The sequence below is a fragment of the Marmota monax genome, unplaced genomic scaffold, assembly GCF_021218885.2.
Source record: "Marmota monax isolate L192 unplaced genomic scaffold, Marmota_monax_Labrador192_F-V1.1 WCK01_AAM20220418_F8-fsc00249, whole genome shotgun sequence".
Lineage (NCBI taxonomy): Eukaryota > Metazoa > Chordata > Mammalia > Rodentia > Sciuridae > Marmota > Marmota monax.
The window spans coordinates 801,603-813,712 of NW_026694242.1; positions in this window are offsets into that span (position 1 = coordinate 801,603).

A 12,110-nucleotide genomic window follows, 5' to 3' on the forward strand; every position below is an offset into this window, starting at 1 on the left:
CTCCAGCTCCATATAGACAGGGTCTCACTGAGTTGCTTAGGGCCTGGCTAAGTGGCTGAGGCTGGCCTCCACTTTCGATCCTCCTGCCTCAGCCTCCCAAATTGCTGCAGGATTACAGGTGTGTGCTACTGTGCCCAGCTCTAGCTATCATTTTTAAATGCTGTTACAGACCTCAAGAACAGGGGCAGGGGTGTAAGGTATGTTAAGATATCACAAATCTCGTTCTTGTCGTGGAGATCCACTCTCCTTGAATAATGTCTTCCAGGTTCCAAGCCTTGGACTGATTTCCCCAGCTCTCCAAATGTGGATGCTGATGGTTTTGCCAGGTGTCTGGTTGACGTTACAGAGAAGGTGATTTTTGGAATTTTTGTTCTGCCCGTTTCAATGACCTTCCTTACTTTTTAAACTTGAAAACAAGCTCTGAAGTCTTTTCAAATCTGACCAGTTGTTCTTAGGTAGAACCCTAAGCCAAGCCTGGGGGGGAACGCCTGCAATTTCAGCTCTGAGACTGACACAGGAGGGTCACAAGTCCCAGGCCAGCCTGGGCGACTCAGGAAGATCCTAAAGGGGGGAGGAGGAGAAAAAAAATTAAGTTAGTGTATGATCTTCCCATGGCTGATTAGCATCCCGTCCTATGAACCAATCATTGTTTATTTAACAAGCGCCTCTGGAATGTCAGACAGTAGGTGGTGGAAGGTTCTAGAAATGTGTTCTGACCAGCTCACATGATTCCTGAGAGCTACTTGTCCATCTCCTCCCAACTCTGAGTTCAGTGAGAATTAATTAGCAGCTTGAAATCAGCCTCGTAGACATGTTTACACCCTAGATACTGGAATATTCCTCCCACCTGCTACCAACAGACCCAATTTCCACAGCTACTGGGGGGGGGTGCTTCCAGGAGAAATCTGAGGGACAGGGAACACATCTAGATTACGTATTAAGAGCCAGGGACGGTGGGGCGCACTGGTCATCCCAGCAGCTCGGGAGGCTGAGGCAGGAGGATCGCAAATTGGAGGCCAGCCTCAGCCACTTAGCAAGGCCTTCAGCAAATCAGGGAGACTCTGTCTCAAAAGAAAAAATATTAAAAGGGCTGGGGATGTGGCTCTGTGGTCGTGTGCCCCTGGGCTCGATCCTCCATAACAAAATTAAAAAAAAAATATTTTAAAATGATATTTTATTTAATGATGTATTTATATGACTCAACAGAAGGCCCGGCACCTAGTAGGTGACCAGAACTTTTCATTCTTTTTATGTACGTGTCTCTTGACCTGGCTGCATTCCTAATCTGAATGCCACATGACAGTTTTTCTAATTCAGTATCACTTCAAAGCTTATTGTACATGGACACGTAATTATCATTATTTTAATGACTTCGCTTTTCCTTTGAATGAATGAATCATGACTTTGACCTCCACCATGTGGAATTACTGTTCAATTATTTGAGTGTCTCACAAGGATGAACCTAGATGTGTAATGAGCTTTCTTTCTTTTTGGTACCAGGAATTGAACCCAGGGGCGCTTCACCCCTGAGCCCCATCCCCAGCCCTTTTTGTATTTTATTTAGAGACAGGGTCTCGCTGAGTTGCTTAGAGACTTGCTAAATGGTGGAGGCTGGCCTCCACCTTGCGATCCTCCTGCCTCAGCCTCCACACTGTGCCCTGCTGGATAATGAACTTTCTGGGCCTTGCTGGGGCTCTTTTAGAGCTGGGAGCAGGCCACATGCCAAGAGGACAGTTGAGACGGAATATAAAATATGCATGACTTCCTAGATCATTAATCCCTTTATTTAGTAAGTACCTGCTGTCGGGCTGAGGTTAGCACCTCTTACAGGGATCCTAAAAGAACACCGGCCTCTGACTCACATTCACAAAAGAGGCTCCGTGTGGATGATTTTCATGCTCTTTTCAAACAAGATTATACTTGTAAGATAATAGTCCTGACCATATCATTTCGTAATTTCTTGAAGGTGTTCAAAATACTTGTGCATCAGGTTTTTTTTTTTAATCTATTAATAGTTCAGGTTTGCAGGATAACTGAGTTGGCTCCTACTGCATGTATATATAAATATGAATCTCTCTATAAAGAGTATATATGTTTGAATACATATATATGCTCCATATATATATTGAACCCTGGGTTCAATCTCCTGTACCAGTCTTGCCAAAAAAAAAAAAGAGGCCAAGAGAATTGTGATAGTCTGTATCTTGGTGTCTGTCGCTTTCAGCCTCTGGCTTCCCAAGTTCCTGACTGTGGGAGACGCTGCAGCTCCCCCAGTGGGCCACTCTATTTTGTTCTGGGGACATTTTTTGCAGGAGTACCAGGGATGGAACCCAGGGTCGCTTACCCACTGAGCCCCGTCCCCAGCCCTTTTTCTGTTTTATTTAGAGACAGGGTCTCGCTGAGTTGCTCAGGGCCTCACTAAGTGGCTGAGGCTGGCCTTCACCTTGTGATCCTCCTGCCTCAGCCTCCCGAGCCGCTGGGATGGTAGGCAAGCACCACCGGGCCTGGCTCTAGGAAGTCTTTTCTTGAGCTCCCAAGGTGGATGGGATCAGGGGCTGAAATCGGAACAGCCTAGGACTTCCTGTTTCGAAACAGCAACATGCTTATTCTAACTCAACCAAAATGGCAAAGAAGCAACTCAGATTGTTTCCACATCTGGAAACCTGTCCGCCTTCCTCAATGCGATTAGTTGTCTCCAAGTATCTGGTGCGGGCTGACCCCTGAGGATACCCAAATCTACAGATGTTCAATTCCCTTAAAAAAAAGGGCATACAATCCCCAAACACCAAATGTTCTCTCTGACAGACGGATGCTGACCCACAATAAAGGGGGGGACAGCAGTTCACTGAATGAGACGCAGGGGAGGGAAGGGAGGGGAGGGGACTGGGAGGGACAGGGGAATGAATGGGCGTCACTTTCCCATGTTCACATAGGAACCCACGACCAGGGACACCCCACAGCAGGTCCAGCCACAGGAGTGGGAAGTTACACTCTGTGTATGTGGGATACGTCAAAATGCACGCTGCTGTCATGGAGAGCTATAAGGAACAAATAAAAAATATTAAAATAAAAAAGGCATAGTATTTGCCTCTAACCTACACACATTCTCCTCATGTTCCTTAAAACACCTCTACATGACTTCAGATACCTAACACAGCCAGGCACGGTGGTGCACCCCAGTAATTCCAATGGCTCTGGAGGCTGAGGCAGGAGGATCGCAAGTTGGAGGCCAGCCTCAGCCACTTAGCAAGGCCCTAAGCAACTCAGCGAGACCCTGTCCCTAAATAAAACATAAAAAGGGTTGGGGATGGGGCTCAGGGTCCAGGGCCCCTGTGTTCAAATCCTGATATCAAAAAAAAAAAGAAAAGAAAAAAAAACCAGGATATCTTTGAAGAAGTGACAAACCCTCTCTGTCCACTTCCTCTTGGTGGTTAGGGTTGTCCACTGGGTCTGGCTCCTGGTTCCTCTTTGATGGGGCTGGTCTTGTGCAGAGAGATCTCAGATCTTCCGGGGTCTTCCGGGCTGGCCTCCACCTTGCGATCCTCCTGCCTCAGCCTCCGGAGCTGCTGGGATGACAGGCGTGAGCCATCTGGACGCCATCTCTGGGCTGTGGGCTGGATGGAGCCTCCACCGTCGGGTTCCAGGGCAAGAGGAGAGAGAGGCCTGTCTGCTCTGTGACATTTCCTTGCCTAGTGTCTGAGTGAACCCCAGGAGGACAACAGATCGGTTCCTTCTCAAGCGTCAGTGGCTGGGGCTCAGTGGTTGAGACTTGCGTAGCATGTGGGAGGCCCCGGGTTCGATTCTCAACACCGCATGTAAAGAAAGAAAAGTCCATTAACAACTAAAAATATATTTTATAAAATAAAATAAAGTTCCATCAACAACTTAAAAAAAATACACACATATGTATAAAAGTCAGTGGCTCTTGTGGCCCCACAAGGGCCAGAGGTGGGTAAATCAGCAAAGGGAACTTAGCCCTCAAAGTCCAAATGCCCCTTCCTGAGCAACTAGTGACCACCGCTGTTCCTGTTGGGACAGAGATGCGGGGTACCAGGGGCCCTCGACCCCTGAGCCCCATCCCCAGCCCTTTTCATATTTTATTTAGGGACAGGGTCTCCCTGAGTTGCTTAGGGCCTCGCTGTTGTTGAGGCTGGCCTCCAACTTGTGATCCTCCTGCCTCAGCCTCCCAAGCTGCTGGGATGACAGGCGTGTGGCACTGATCCCGGCTATATTAATACATTTCTGGACAGTGTAGTAGAGGTCTGCTTTCATTGTTCTCTTAACTTGGCTAGGTTCTTGGGAATGGAAGCGCGCCTTTCAGGAACATGGTCTTTCTTTTTGCCAAAGGATGACACAATGTGAGGTCTAATGTTCTCTCTAGGTAGATCAGAGTCAGGACTGAATTGAATTAGGCTGAGTGTGGCTCCAGAGGCTGAAACAGGAGGATCGCAAGTTGGAGGCCAGCCTCAGCCATTTAGTGAGACCCTGTCTCAAAATAAAACTTAAAAGAGGTATAGCTGAGTGGTAAAGTAGGGTCAATCCCCAGTACTAGACAGAGATACACAGAGAGAGAGAGAGAGAGAGAGAGAGAGAGAGAAACTGAATTGAGAATTGAGTTAGAGGACACCTGCTAGAGAATGTGCCAAATTGATTGGTGTCCAGAGAAATGACCCGCTTACCTCTGGGGTTCAAAGTGGCTGCTGAGTGACTGTTTTCTCATTCCGTCCCACACAGGCATTGAGTCTACTTATGTTGCTGTGCAATTCTTGCCCATTTTAATTAGATTTTCTTGTTGTTGAGTCTTAGGAGCTCCTTACATATTCCAGATATGAATCTCCTGATCAGACATGTGATTTGCAACATTTTCTCCCATTCTGTGCGCTGGATCAAAGGGGAATTGGGTGCAATGGCACACACTCGTAATCCCAGCCACTGGGAGGCTGAGACAGGAGGATTGCAAGTTGGAGGCCAGCCTCAGCCACATCGTGAGACCCTTTCTCAAAATGAAAATCAAAAGTAAAGAACGGGGCTGGAGATGTAGCTTAGAGACAGAGCACCCCCGGGGTTGAATCCCAAGTGCTAGAAAAAAAGGAGCTTGGTTGACTTTGGTTACTTCTGGTTACTGTCCTTGGAGGGTCACAGCAGAGAGAATTTCCTTATTTTGTCAGCTGGGGTTGGTCGCATCCTATCAGGTGGGTGTCAAGTTAGTTTTTCAGAAAACTGGACTGTTTGGGGGTCCGGCGGTCACTCTTTCTGGACTTCTTGGACTGTTGGGGTTCATAAGTGCACAGTTTGGGTTTTCGTTTAGTGACAGACACTTAGCATGAGTGACTCCATTTGGGGCTGGTCCATGGGGCTCTCTATAAGGGCTCGATCCAAATTAACAACGTCCTATGAATTTTAATCAAACAGTTGCCTTTTTAGTCTCTCGAGAGTTTACTTTGATGCCCTACTGGGGATTGAACTCAGGGCGCTTAACCCCTGAGCCCCATCCCCAGCCCTATTTTGTATTTTATTTAGAGACAGGGTCTCGCTGAGTTGCTCAGGGCCTCACTTTGGCTGAGGCTGGCCTCCAACTCACCATCCTCCTGCCTCAGCCTCCCCAGCCACTGGGGTGACAGGTGTGCTCCACCACATCCTGCATCCTGTTTATTTTGAGAGAGGGTCTGTGCTGTCCTTGAACTTGGGACTTTTGTCCCTGATGTTGTTGCAGAACTGGGGATTGAACAGAGGGTCTGACACAGCCAGATACGTGGAGGTGCCCACCTGTAATCCTAAGCAGCTCTGGAGGCTGAGGCAGGAGGATGGCAAGTCGGAGGCCAGCCTCAGCAACTCAGAGAGACCGCGTCTCCAAATAAAATCCCAGAAAGGGCTGAGGATGGGGCTCAGTGGTTAAGTGCTTCTGGGTTCAACCTCTGATACCAAAAGCCAATCAATCAATAAATCTCTCTCTCTCTCAACACCTGCCCCCAGCCTCCTCTTGCCTACTGGGCTCTGCGTGATCTAGTTTCCACTCACTCTCTGATTTCAGTTCCAGGAACCTGATCCTGACACACTGTTCCTCAAACGGGCCAGGCACATTCCACCTCAGAGAACTCATCTCCCCCCCTCCCTGCCTGGGGCACTCTGTAGCTTCCTGACCTCTCACCACCTCAGCCACATTGCTCCTCACCATCTAATCTCTATGGGACCATCTTCACTTCTATCCTCTTTTTCCACTTTGGTTTTCTTCTGAGCACTTTCTTGTGTCACAATAAACAAAAAAAATTTCCCAGGCGTGGTGGTGCACACCTGTCATCCCAGCGACTTGGGAGGCTGAGGCAGGAGGATCGCAAGGTGGAGGCCAGCCTCAGCCAAAGCAAGGCCCCAAGCAACCCAGTGAGACCCTGTCTCTAAATAAAATACAAAATAGGGCTGGAGATGGGGCTCAGGGGTCGAGTGACCCTGAGTTCAATCCCTGGTGCCCCCTCAACCCAAAAGATACTAGACAAAAAAAGCAAAGAAGCTAAATTCTTCACCTCTTTCATTGTAATAAGAACTTTAATTTTCTTCCTATGCTGGTAGAAAACCCTGGGTCTCCAAAATGCTAAGCATATACTCAGATCCCAGGCCAAAGACCACCCCAAAATTTTTTTAAATGTTTTTTTTTAATTGCAGATGGACACAGCACTTTTATTTTATTTATTTTTTACGTGGTGCTGAGGATCAAACCCAGGATCTTGCACATGAGGTGAGCTATGACCCCAACCCACTGTTTTTGCTTCTGATACTAGGGATTGAACTCAGGAGTGTTTACCAATGAGCCACATCCCCAGGTCTTATTATTTTTCAATCGCTAAGTTGATGAGGCTGGCCTCCAGCTTGCAATCCTCCTGCCTCAGACTCCTGAGTTGCTGGAATTACAGGTGTGCGCCCCTGCACCCAGCAAGACCTTTCAATTTTTTAAAAAGAATTTCTTTTTTAGTTGTAGATGCACACGACACTTAATTTTGTTCATTCATTTAAAAAAAATTGGATGTTGATGGACCTTTACTTTATTCATTTATTTCTACGTGGTGCTGAGAATGGAACCCAGTGCCTCACACATGCTAGGCGAGTGCTCTACCACTGAGCCACAGCCCCAGCCCCAAGACCCTCAATTTCTATCTGAACATGTGGATGCTCAGTGGAGAATCAACTTCTAGGTCAAACTCTTAAAAATGAGGGTTGTGAGACTGCAGATGTTGCTCGGTGGTAGAATGCTTGTTAAGCATGCATGCAGCCCCGGGATGGATCTCCTGAACTGCAAAAACAGGGCTGCTCCCCTCCCCAATGGCTGGTATTGGGTGTGGTGGTCATCCATTTTAAAACTTTTTAAATGATGGCCACTTCTAAGAGGTGAAGTGACAAAACAGATGATACTTGAATGTGTGATGATTTCTCAAAACAGCCATTAAGCCTGGTGTGGTGGAGCACGCCTCTAATCCCAGTGGCTTGGGAGGCTGAGGCAGGAGGATTGCAAGGTGGAGGCTAGCCTCAGCAACTTAGTGAGATCTGTACCAAAAAAAAAAGGGTGAGTGATTGGGAAAGCTTGGACTTTTACATTTGAGGGAGAGACACTTTCACCTTGTTGTGTCACCGCTGTCATGGCACTGTGTCTATTTCCTAACTCTGAGCTTTGCAATCAACATGCTTGAGCCAAGAAGAAGGAATATATTATGACTTGTAAGGAATGTCAACCGCTGGCCCTCAAAAAGAGACTTCCTTTTTGTATTAACCTCAATATAGGTCTGGTTCCAGAAAGAGGAATGGAAAAACATGGTGCTTGTTGCTGCAAACACACAAAAGAATTAGACTAAGACAGAAAGCAAAGAAGCAAAATTCTTCCCTCTTTCATTTTAATAAGAACTTCAATTTTTGCACACACACACACCTAGGCCCAGAAGAGCTATGAGAGGGAAATACTTTAAAATGTTAAATGCAGCCACCTGTGATGACACACACCTGTGAGCCCAGGAACTTGGGAGGCTAAGGCAGGAGGATCGCAAATTGGAGGCCAGCCTCAGCAACTCAGGGAGGCCCTGAGCTACTTAGTGAGACTCTATCTCAAAATAAAATATTAAAAAAAGGGCTATGGATATGGCTCAGTGGATAAGCACCCCTGATTAAATCCCTGCTACAAAAAAAGAAAAAAAAAAGTTAAATGCACAGACTCGGTCCAGGAAGAACCTAGACTGTGAGAAAGAAAGAAAGGCTGAAAATAACTATTAAATTTAACAAAATATATTGTTTAAGTTGTCGATGGGCCTTTATTTTACTCATTTATTTTTAAGTGGTGCTGAGAATTGAACCCAGGGCCTCACACATGCCAGGCAAGTGCCCTACCACTGAGCCCCAGCCCCAGCCCCCCAATAATCTTTTTTAAAAAAATTAATTTATTTTAGGTCCCAGGGATTGAACCCAGGGGTGCTTAACCCCTGAGCCCTGTCCCCAGCCCTTTTTCTATTTTATTTAGAGACAGGGTCTCGCTGAGTTGCTCAGGGCCTGGCTAAGTGGCTGAGGCTGGCCTCCAACTTGTGATCCTCCTGCCTCAGCCTCCCTTGCTGCTGGGATTAAGGGCCACCGAACCCAGCTAAATGCTAGAATTTTTGGAAACCCAGCAGTTAAAGGACTTGGTGACTGTTACTTAATGATGCTTTACTGTGATGCTGTTGCTCACTATCTGTTCTCAGACTTGTTTTCCTAACAGGACCCTGATTTGTTCAGGACAGCAACGTCCCCAGAGTTCCCTGCAGAGAGAAGTGGCCAGGTGACGTGGTTCTAAGGCCATGAGGTCTAAGTGGAAGTTGCTCAGGGTGGCTTCCTGGCAGGGTCATAAATAGAAGATCTGACTGAGCCAGAAAGTAGTTTGTCATTTTGACTCCGCCTTGGTCCTGTCTGAAACCTGGATGTGATAGAGGAAGTGCCACAGGGTCCTCTGGAGGTAACCAGTACCTGGATGAGGATGCCTGAGCGAATCAGAACAGTGGCCCGGGGGGCTGGGGTGGTGGCTCAGTGGTAGGGGAGAGCTAGAGGCCCTGATAGTGGGACCCTATGCATTTATTTATACTAGTGGTTCTGCGGAGTAAACGCAGGAGTATTCGGGTTGAGCCTGGTCTTTTGAAAATTTCTAAAATTTTAAGCCAGGGTTTCATGAAGTTGCTGAGGCTGGCCTCCAACTTGTGATCCTCCTGCCTCAGCCTCCTGACATGCTGGGATGACAGGCGTTTGCCACCGGGCTTGGCTTTTATTTGTTCTTATTAATCATACATAACGGTAGAATGTATTTTGACATATTATACGTATGTTCCTGCTCACCAGGAACAAAATATAAACCCCAAAGTTATTCCCATATATGGGGTATCACTTCTCATTCTTCTGGTTGTACATGATGTAGAATCACATTTTTTTTTTTTTCAATCTTATTTGAGACATGATCTAGGTTAGTGTCCCAGGCTGGCCTTGAACTTAGTGATCGGGCTACCTCAGTCTCCTGAGTAGCCAGAATCACAGGTGTACGCCACAAAGTCAGCTGTATGTCATATTTATGGCCTCTACAAACTTCAAGTGGTACGTGAAATTAATTCCTCTAGTGTCAAAATTAATTTTACTAGTGTGAAAACTCAGCATGGCCAGTGGCTGACCATACTCACTATGGAGGACTATTGTGACCTTTTTCATTACTGTGACCCAAAGATCTGAAAAAAACAACTAGAAGAGGAACAGTCTATTTAGCTCAGGATTTCAGAAGTCTCAATCCGTAGATGACTGACTCCATAGCTCTGGGCCCTGAGGTCAGGCAGAATATCATGGCAGAAGGGCCCACCGTTTTTGTTTGGGGGGGGGGGACACTTCATTACCTAAACCATAACAAGGTTGAACACTTCTTTCCTATTTAAATCCACAACTCAAAATCAATGTTGAGCTGGGCTTGGTGGCACTCACTTGCTATCCCCCCAACTTGGGAGGCTGAGGCAGGAGGATTGCAAGTTGGAGGCCAGCTTCAGCAACTTAGTGAAGCCCTGAGCCACTCAGCGAGACCCTGTCTCTAAACAGAATATAAAAGGGACTGGGGACGGGGCTCAGGGGTTAAGTGTCCCTGAGTTCAATCCCCAGTACCAAAAAATAAAAATAAGAAAATAAAATAAATGCTGAAACTGCTTTGGTTTTTAAAAACATATTTATTTTTTAGTTATAAGTGGACACAATATTTTATTTGGTGCTGAGGATGGAACCCAGTGCCCCACACTTGCTAGGCGAGCACCCTAGCCCTGAGCCACAACCCCAGCTCTGCTTTGATTTTTTTAAGCATTGGAAATACCTTTCTGGATGACTCTAAGGCAAGACTTGGCTCAAACTCTAATTCAATCGTTTAATTCAATGCTACTACTGTTCCCATGATACTAACCATAAAAGTCTAAGATACAATATGGGCACTTCTAGCAGAAAAAGTCACTGAGAATACGTGCACTTCTAGCAGAAAAGCATTCCTCTGATCAACAAATATCTTGAATATTTTCAAGGCTCAATCTCTTGCCCACCCTCTATCTTCCCACAAATAACTCCATCTAGCTTCTCAGAGGGCTCAGGCTAGGAATTTGCAGTTCTTTGCAGCAAGCACTATAGGAGTGGCCTTGAAACTTTTATCCTTGCCAACTGAATTTCATCTTTTCAAATATTTTGGAAGAAAGCCGGGTCCAGTGGCACAGGCCTGTAATCCAAACAGCTGGGGAGGCTGAGGCAGGAGGATCGTGAGTTCAAAGCCAGCCTCAGCATTGGCGAGGCCCTGAGCAACTCAGGGAGCTGCTGTCTCGAAGTAAAATACAAATCAGGGATGGGGCTGGGGCTCAGGGGTGGAGTGTCCCCCGAGTTCAATCCCTGGTACCATTTCCTCCCATCCCCCTTTCCTCTTCTTAGTATGCGACACAAAGCTCATAGATGCCTTCATGTGGCGCTGAGGATGGAACCCAGTGCCTCACACGTGCTAGGTGAGCGCTCCACCACTGAGCCCCAGCCCTATGTGGGTCTTACTGTTTAATAACATGAACGATCAGGGCGCAATGGCGCATGCCCGAATCCCAGCGACTTGGGAGGCTGAGGCAGGAGGATCCCAAGCTGGAGGCCAGCCTCAGCAATTTATCAAAAGTCAAAAAAAAACAAGAACAACAACAACAACAACAAAAAAACAGAGGCCTGGGGAGGTGGCCCAGTGGTCAAGCCGCCGTGGGTTCCAGCTCCAGGAGCAAATAAATGACAGCATCTTCTGTGCCCAGCTCCCTGCGCTACGCTGTCCTGTAAGCCTTGGAGCTGTTCCCGTGGGCACCAAGGGACCCGCCGAGGGACAACCCTCACAGGTCAGCACAGCTTTTATTCGGGAACCGAGGGACGCCTCGGATGGACCCATTTTCCTGGTGGAGAAACGAGCCACCGGCCCGAGGGGGGGGGGGTTAGGCGTGGACAGGTGGCACTGAGAGGTGACAGCAAGCAGCACGGCACTTGGCGCTCCCGACTGCGCCAGGCCGAGGGGCTGGGGTCCGTGGTCAGCACCTGATGGCGATGGCCTCCCCGGGCCGCCGTGTCCCTAGGAGGGGACCCGCGCACCGCCCTCCCCTCGTTCCTCCCCCGGGGCCACACCGCGTCGGGGCGTGACATCTTCCACGTCCCACGTCCCCATCGGTACGTCCCCGCTTTAAACGCAGGGAGTCGCAGATGTCCCCGGGGAAAGTCCCCCTCCGCGTCCTGGTGTCGTGGCGGGAGAACCGGAAGCCAGGCCGCGCCCACAGAGGTCCCCTGCTGTCCGCGGCTCTGGTAGCTGAGAGGGGACGCAGCCAGACGCCCCGCGACGGGGCGCGACGAGCCACCAAGGCCAACCCACCGCGGCGCGGCGCGGCCCGGCCCCACCAGCGCGGGCGGAGCCCCCGAGCGCCGCCTCCCCGGCCGCAGGCGGCCGCCATCTTGCCGCGTGGGCCGCGCGCCCGCCGGGAAGCGCCCGGGGACGCCGCGGCGCCGCGCTGGGACCCGACTCCCGCGCCGCGCCCGGGTCACCGCGCTTCCCGGAAACGAAGAAACGAAGACCCCCCCCCCTCGGGGTC